Consider the following 6,522-nt stretch of genomic DNA (forward strand, 5'->3'; position numbering starts at 1 on the left):
GTCACCAGGTGTTTCTTGTAATGTGTGAGCGGGCATTGCTGTTATAGCTGTGAATCTGTTATATACTTTGGGAGAAATCTGGGATAAAGGAAGATGTTGCTTATGGATTCATTTACTAGTTAGTTCTGATGAGAATTCTTGCTTGTGCCAAGCACGTAGGTTTCCAGATTCCTTTTTTGTGCCTGACAAGTTATAAATTTTCAGGAATCTGACAATAAATGGGGGGACGGAAGAATATGTATGCATAGGACTTAGATACAAAGAGCAAGTATCTAGCGGCAATGTTTGCGCAGATGAGAAATGTCAGTTGTTCGTATTCATGCTGTACCTAGACTGGTGGCACTTGAGGTGAGCTCAAGCCTGAATCCAGTTGTTTGTATTCCTTTTTTAGTGCAGGATTTTTTGCACTTTTTAATTTAGGTTCCGTGTTCTAATATTGATGATTGATATGGTGGATTAGAACTCTGCAAGTTACAATTGAGGGACTACCATAATTGCAATTCTGAGTCATCATGTGTAGGTAGCTTCAGTTGCAAGACTTCATGTTTCTTCTCTTGGTTAGATCACTTGGTCAACATATCCTCCCTGGCCACCGGTGGAACGACCTCGAGCCCTGCTGTCTGCGGCTGACCCAGCACTGCTCCGTCCGCCCCCACTGCCCCGCATCAGCTACTTGGTGGGCTTAGATGGCAAGGTTTGTTGCTGTTGTTATTTACTTATCCCATCAGTATTTTTTGGCTGAAACCATACTCCGTTTAGGTAGAATTTGTGAACCTATTAGTCTACAGCCTATGGTACTCACTTTATAGGGTAAATTAGCTGATTTAGAATTTGTTCTACAACGACCTGAGAAGCTCATTTTTACATGACGCCGGTTAGTAGTGTCTCACAGCGTCGAAGTTTCAAACAGGTTTAATCAGAATGAATACTGAAATTTATGACGAGTTGCATTATGAATCATGTTCTTGCTGGTCAAACTAATGTTCGTACTTGATTTGAGTTGACCATCTTTTGGTTAAAACCACAATCCTTTTATGTTTCATATTTTTGCAATTGGTACCATCAATTAGGGCTCCTTCATTACTGATGGTTATGTTTTCAGTCACATTTTTCTGGATATTTTGTTATTATGTGGCATCAGAGCTGCGTCGTAATTATTGTTTGTGATTTAAATCATCCCAACTGTGGTGAGAGGCTGCTTCCGAGATGTAATTTCCATTTTTTCATCATGTAGCTGCGTCAGTGTGCTTCCTTGCTGATTTCAGTGTTACGTAACCCTTGATTTGCGCTGGCTACTGTATTTTCCCGCGGTATTCTTCAGCACCGCCCTATTTCAACCAATTTGGATGAGTAAGTGCCTGTCTTTTCTTTCCCATTGTTCATCATTTCTGGTTCGCAATTGTTCAGTTTTACTCGCCATAATATTGTTGCTGTAAAAAATGAAGCTTGTGATAGTTTTTTTTTTTTGCATAATTTCTTATTTGTTTGCTGCAATGGTATCTCCAACCTAGTGCTAGTGGGCATGCTAGGTTCTGTGCAAAAGTACATAATTAAAATATGAATTGTTATTATTATATGCGTACTGGTTTGGAATTCAAATCCTTTTGCAAACCTGAATTTTTATTTACGATAATCCTTCAACATGAGATTTTTATTTTGTTGCTTTTTTTCATTACAGAGCAATGAGACTTACAGGCAACAATTAACACTCGTGAAATTTTCATTTGTTACTTTTTTTTCATTACAGAGCAATGCTGATGATACTGGACATGTGACCCAATCTTTGGGAGGTGTCTCAACAACTTTGAAATGCTGGGCTCCAAAAGACGGCGGCCGGGAATAAGGTAGAGAGAGCGTGGTTATTTAAATGAATATAGTCATATTTTATATGCTGTACGATTTCTAATTGTTTCTTTGCATCTTTTGACTTGTATAATTTGCAGCTCCCCTATTTGCATTCTCCTGCGTTTGACGAGACGCCAAATCATCATACACATGGCACTGAAATCTTGGCACATTAGCAGGAGAGCCTCCAGCTGTTGTTTGACAGAGTCGAGGTAGTTGTGCCCTTTTTCTTAATCGTATGTTCAACATTTTTACACACTCGTAGACTTGAGGGCATTGATTTCTTCTTGCCCTTGTTGTACATGTCGACAACATAGCTGAAAACTTTTCTTTTAAGTTCGTCCCTGTCTTGCATAGCTTTCTCATATAAACTAAAATATGCAAAGTCCCCGCTAGATAATTCCTGTGGATCATTCAGAAAAAAGTTCCAGCGCCACTACGATGGCGAAGAGAGTCGGCTTCGTTGTAGCATTGAACTGGTAATTTCAGACAATCAAATAAATTCCATATGATGTTATTCTTTCTGTCTTGCACTTTCTCATCGAAAGCTTGTGTGCTGCAGACAAAGGAGAACCAGTATAGAGCTGAAGATCTCTCCCACCTCATCTTCCATGATTTGAAAGAAATCAGGCCTTCACCTGATTCTCTGGAGAAGTTAAGGCCCATGTTAACCCATCTGTAAAAAAATTGCAAAATTGCTTTGAAGCTCCACTTGTGCATCCTCTCCCAAAAACAAAGTTGCACTTATGTATATAGCCGAATATTTCTATTCTAGTGCCCACGTGCATGTAATGTTTTTGCTTATGAATGTGTGTTTTTATTGGTGTCGTCCAACCAAACATATCCTGAAATATCTGTGGTGCTTCAATGATGCTTGGCTTGTATGCTACCTTCTGTAATTCAACATGTTTTATGTCCACTGTGTACGATTTTTTTATGTGGTCTGCCCTTTATGTGTAACAATATTTTATCTTCGGAAGTTATCTGTTTTGCATTGGATCTCATATTTCTTATGTTGGTCACTAAAAATATTCTAGACACCGAAGTTTTCTTTAAAACTGAAGACTACCTGATGCTTCCATATAATTTTGTTTTCTGGGAATAATTTAGGGTGCGGTGATGGACCTATGAATGCACCAGAATAAAATCTTCAGGTGAAGTGGAGGAGTGTGGAAGCTCCCAGGAAATCTATAGTGTGAATCGATGGAACTGAATTTTGTGCCCCTGTCCCTGTATTTTCGTGACTTGTATAAGCTCTGGCAAAGCAACTATAGTTAGCTTAGTGGTTACCAGAAGTATATGCGTCGATGCATACATTTGATCGGCATATATGTCCTGAAATTTTGAGCTTTATTCAAAAGATGTCAGCTTGTAAAAATAGTGCTCGTTTTTTCTTCACTTGATAGACTTGTCACATGGACAAACCTATATATCATGGTTTCTCTAATTGAATGTATTTCACTCACAATGTAATCTCTATGCCACATTTCTTACATCGGCTACCAAATTTCTTATGTCCATGGATAATCAAGTTAAAGTAGTTATAGTGATTCATCCTCACATGTTAGTGGCCTCTTGGAATCACACAAACACCCCATCATGGGTATCTGCGGTTTTCTTCTCATAAATCTTAGAGAGCACACTCTTGAAATGAACTCCCAGTACCTAAGCATACTGGTTAGGTTCCTAAGATCATTTAAGAGTCAGAAAAATTCACATTAATTATACTGAATGTGCAAGAACTACAAAAATTCACTGCCACACTTCCCACAAGCTCTTATGCGCAACTTTTCCCCATGTGCGCCGATGATTGGTGTCACTCCATGTTCAGTTCTTGAACCCTTTGGTGGGGCTTTAAAAATGATTGCAGAATGGTGATCTTGATCACAATAGGCTGGCTAATGTTGCTCCGGCATCTCATCAGCAGGAGTTTCTTGTAGCTGCATTTTAAGTTCCTTGAAGACGGTCATGGTTCTTTCATAGGCTGCGGTTGATCTGTTCCCCGCTGGAATAGCTGTATAAACTTCTCCAAGCATGTTCGTATAGGCTACTGTTGGGTTCTCAGTGGCCATTGATCCAGTTGAGCAGCCGGCGATTGAAGTTCTAGTGCCATGGCTTGGAGTTGGAGTGAGGAAGCATGGACGCATAAGCGCACTGTTGGGCACAACAATGTTTTTCAGAGAATCTGATGTGTCATCAGGTGCTTGCCGGCGGAAATTTGGAGAGGAGTCCATGATAGAATCCTGCAATTCATTTTCCAGCAGAACATAAGATTGTTGGCCAAAGGTTCATCTACACTGTCTCGTAAGAAATGCTCCATGCTTAAATTCTTTTTTTAATATTACAGTTGTCATCATGGAGAAATCATCATATTCGTGTCGTTGATTTACACAATAAAACATTTACTACTTTGGACACCTCGTTTAATAGCATATGAGGCCCAGGCATATTCCACAAAGGAGTAGAAACACACTTGGACTGAAAGTATATGGTAGTGCCTTAGTTAGTTCAGGAACTAGTGCCATTTCAGAAAATCAACATTGCATTGTAAGTAGCAAGACCTACCAAATCTCTTTGAACATGATCAGCGGTAGGGTTGCCAACGCGGGTCCCGCAATATCCTGCAAAAGGCCATGCTTAGTTCAAACTGTGCTACGGTCCTTGACATAACTCTGAACAAAGTGTCCTAATCGGAATAGAACCCACCCCACTTTCCCTCCCGCATGCAGCCCTAATCAGCGTGTTATGATTATCCTCTTATCTGAACCTCATAGACTAGTTCCCCTACTTGTATCCTGGCTCTACAAATTTTACCTAGAGGCGGTCTGTGCAGCATAAAAGATAAGGAAATATTACATAACACAATACCACAGACTCGTTATTATAATTACAGCTCATAGACTAGTTCCCCTACTTGTATCCTGGCTCTACAAATTTTACCTAGAGGCGGTCTGTGCAGCATAAAAGATAAGGAAATATTACATAACACAATACCACAGACTCGTTATCATAATTACAGATTACAGAAGGGAACCAAAACAGAATTAATGACTCCATGAACAGGGTATTTGCATCAATCATGAGAATACGAAATTCAATCATCAGATGACAGTGTTTCACATAGTCACTTTTTTAAACGATAGGTACTGCAGGGTTAATATCATTTGCTAACACATGTTCGGATTGTATCAAAGAAACCTCAACAAAATAGTTGAAGAGTAATATGAGATGAAAATTAGATCAGTGCAAACTTTACCTCCGTTTGAAAATAGTGCCCAAAATTGATTTCAGATGATCACTGAGGCGCGCCGCGCGTGGCGTTTCCGGTACTTGTTATGCGCTCGGAGGTGTATCGCCGGTGTCTCAGCGTTGGCAGCTGGTCCGATCGCCGGTGTGGAGAGAGAGGATTTAAGACGAGAAGGGAAGAGGGGAGACGTGAGGCTCGTAGTTTTTTTAGTGGCCCCCGTGATAACCACCGGAGACCCAGGATCCGCAGTTGTCGCGCATGGAGCTGACCAGCATTTGCCTGGTCGGGGGGGGGGGGGGGGGGGGGGGGGCGGAGCTCCAGGGGATGGGGTTGGCGTCGCGGTGGGGATGTGGGATGCGGAGCGGTGGAGGTGGCGCGCCGGAGCTCCGGCAGACGCGGTGGCAAAGCTCCGACGGTGATGCCCCAGATGCAGTTTTCAGTTTTGCAACCGTGAAGGAGATGGTGCTTTTTTTACCTCGCGTGTAAAGCTGCCAGCCTCATTACAAAAGAATTGAAAGGAAAAGCCTATGCGGTTGCGCACTTTTTCGTAGGCTGATCCCTTGTAATTTTACGACGTATGCGCTCTTTTTTACATAGCCTGGTGCCGCGCGTGCGACGACCAGTGGAGCGCTCCGCGGTGATCGATGCAGCGGCTCGCGTCAGATCGGCCCGGGTGCAGAATAATATTCTGCTCCCTGGGTGTCAAATAGCGCGTCTATATATATATATATATATATATATACCTGCACTATTCTGCAACCAGTTGCAGAATAATATTCTGAGCACCGATTCGTACTTCTCTGGACACGAGCTTGTACTGCCTCGGAACTTTTTTGCAGCGTGCGTTCGTACTTCTATGTGTTCTTCATGGAATCGATGTTTCTGTCCCGAAATCGATCTGTTTGTTGTTTTCTAGTGTCGTAATTATTTTTTCTAGCTAGTATACACCAATCCGCACGCACGCATTACAACTTTTACAAGATTTAACAAGTTTTTGAATTTGAATTGATCCGCCGGCATGTCCGTTGCGTACTTATTCCGCGAATCAAAATTGGCGTACTGGATCGTCGTTTTTAACATGGAATTCGAGTTCCATTCGCACCGATATGCATATATTAGTGAATCAAATGTTTAATCTGGTTGTAATTTTGCTAGAATCGCTGATTCGGTAGTTGCCCGTGGAGAGCAGTTCCGCCGTTATCGGTTCATCGATTTCTAGTCGTTTTCGCTTTTTTGTTTGTGTTTCGTTAAATTGATTTGTTTCTAGCCGTCAAATTCATACTATAATGCTCATTGAATTACTAAAAGTCGATCTGGAATTCGCGATCGAATCCGTTGGCGGGTTTGCGTTCCGTTTGCCGTCGGAACATGCGGGTGGGTATGAGTTCATCATTTTTTTCGTGAATTATTGTTTTGATAAAGTTATAGTA

General features: G+C 41.5%; 1 long non-coding RNA gene across 3 annotated transcripts; it reads left to right on the forward strand.

Moving 5' to 3' along the window:
* The first annotated feature begins 276 nt into the window (after positions 1–276).
* Positions 277–2,766, forward strand: LOC124675179. Of its 3 annotated transcripts, XR_006993216.1 has the most exons (5): positions 309–348; positions 521–1,350; positions 1,748–1,844; positions 1,944–2,324; positions 2,408–2,766. It is a non-coding gene; the product is annotated as an uncharacterized LOC124675179 (long non-coding RNA). The 3 variants fall into 3 exon arrangements; XR_006993213.1 differs by having other exon boundaries at positions 277–1,350; XR_006993215.1 differs by having other exon boundaries at positions 277–1,350; positions 1,944–2,057.
* The last annotated feature ends 3,756 nt before the right edge of the window (positions 2,767–6,522 follow it).

This window comes from Lolium rigidum, chromosome 1 (genome assembly GCF_022539505.1).
Source record: "Lolium rigidum isolate FL_2022 chromosome 1, APGP_CSIRO_Lrig_0.1, whole genome shotgun sequence".
NCBI classification, from domain to species: Eukaryota; Viridiplantae; Streptophyta; class Magnoliopsida; order Poales; family Poaceae; genus Lolium; species Lolium rigidum.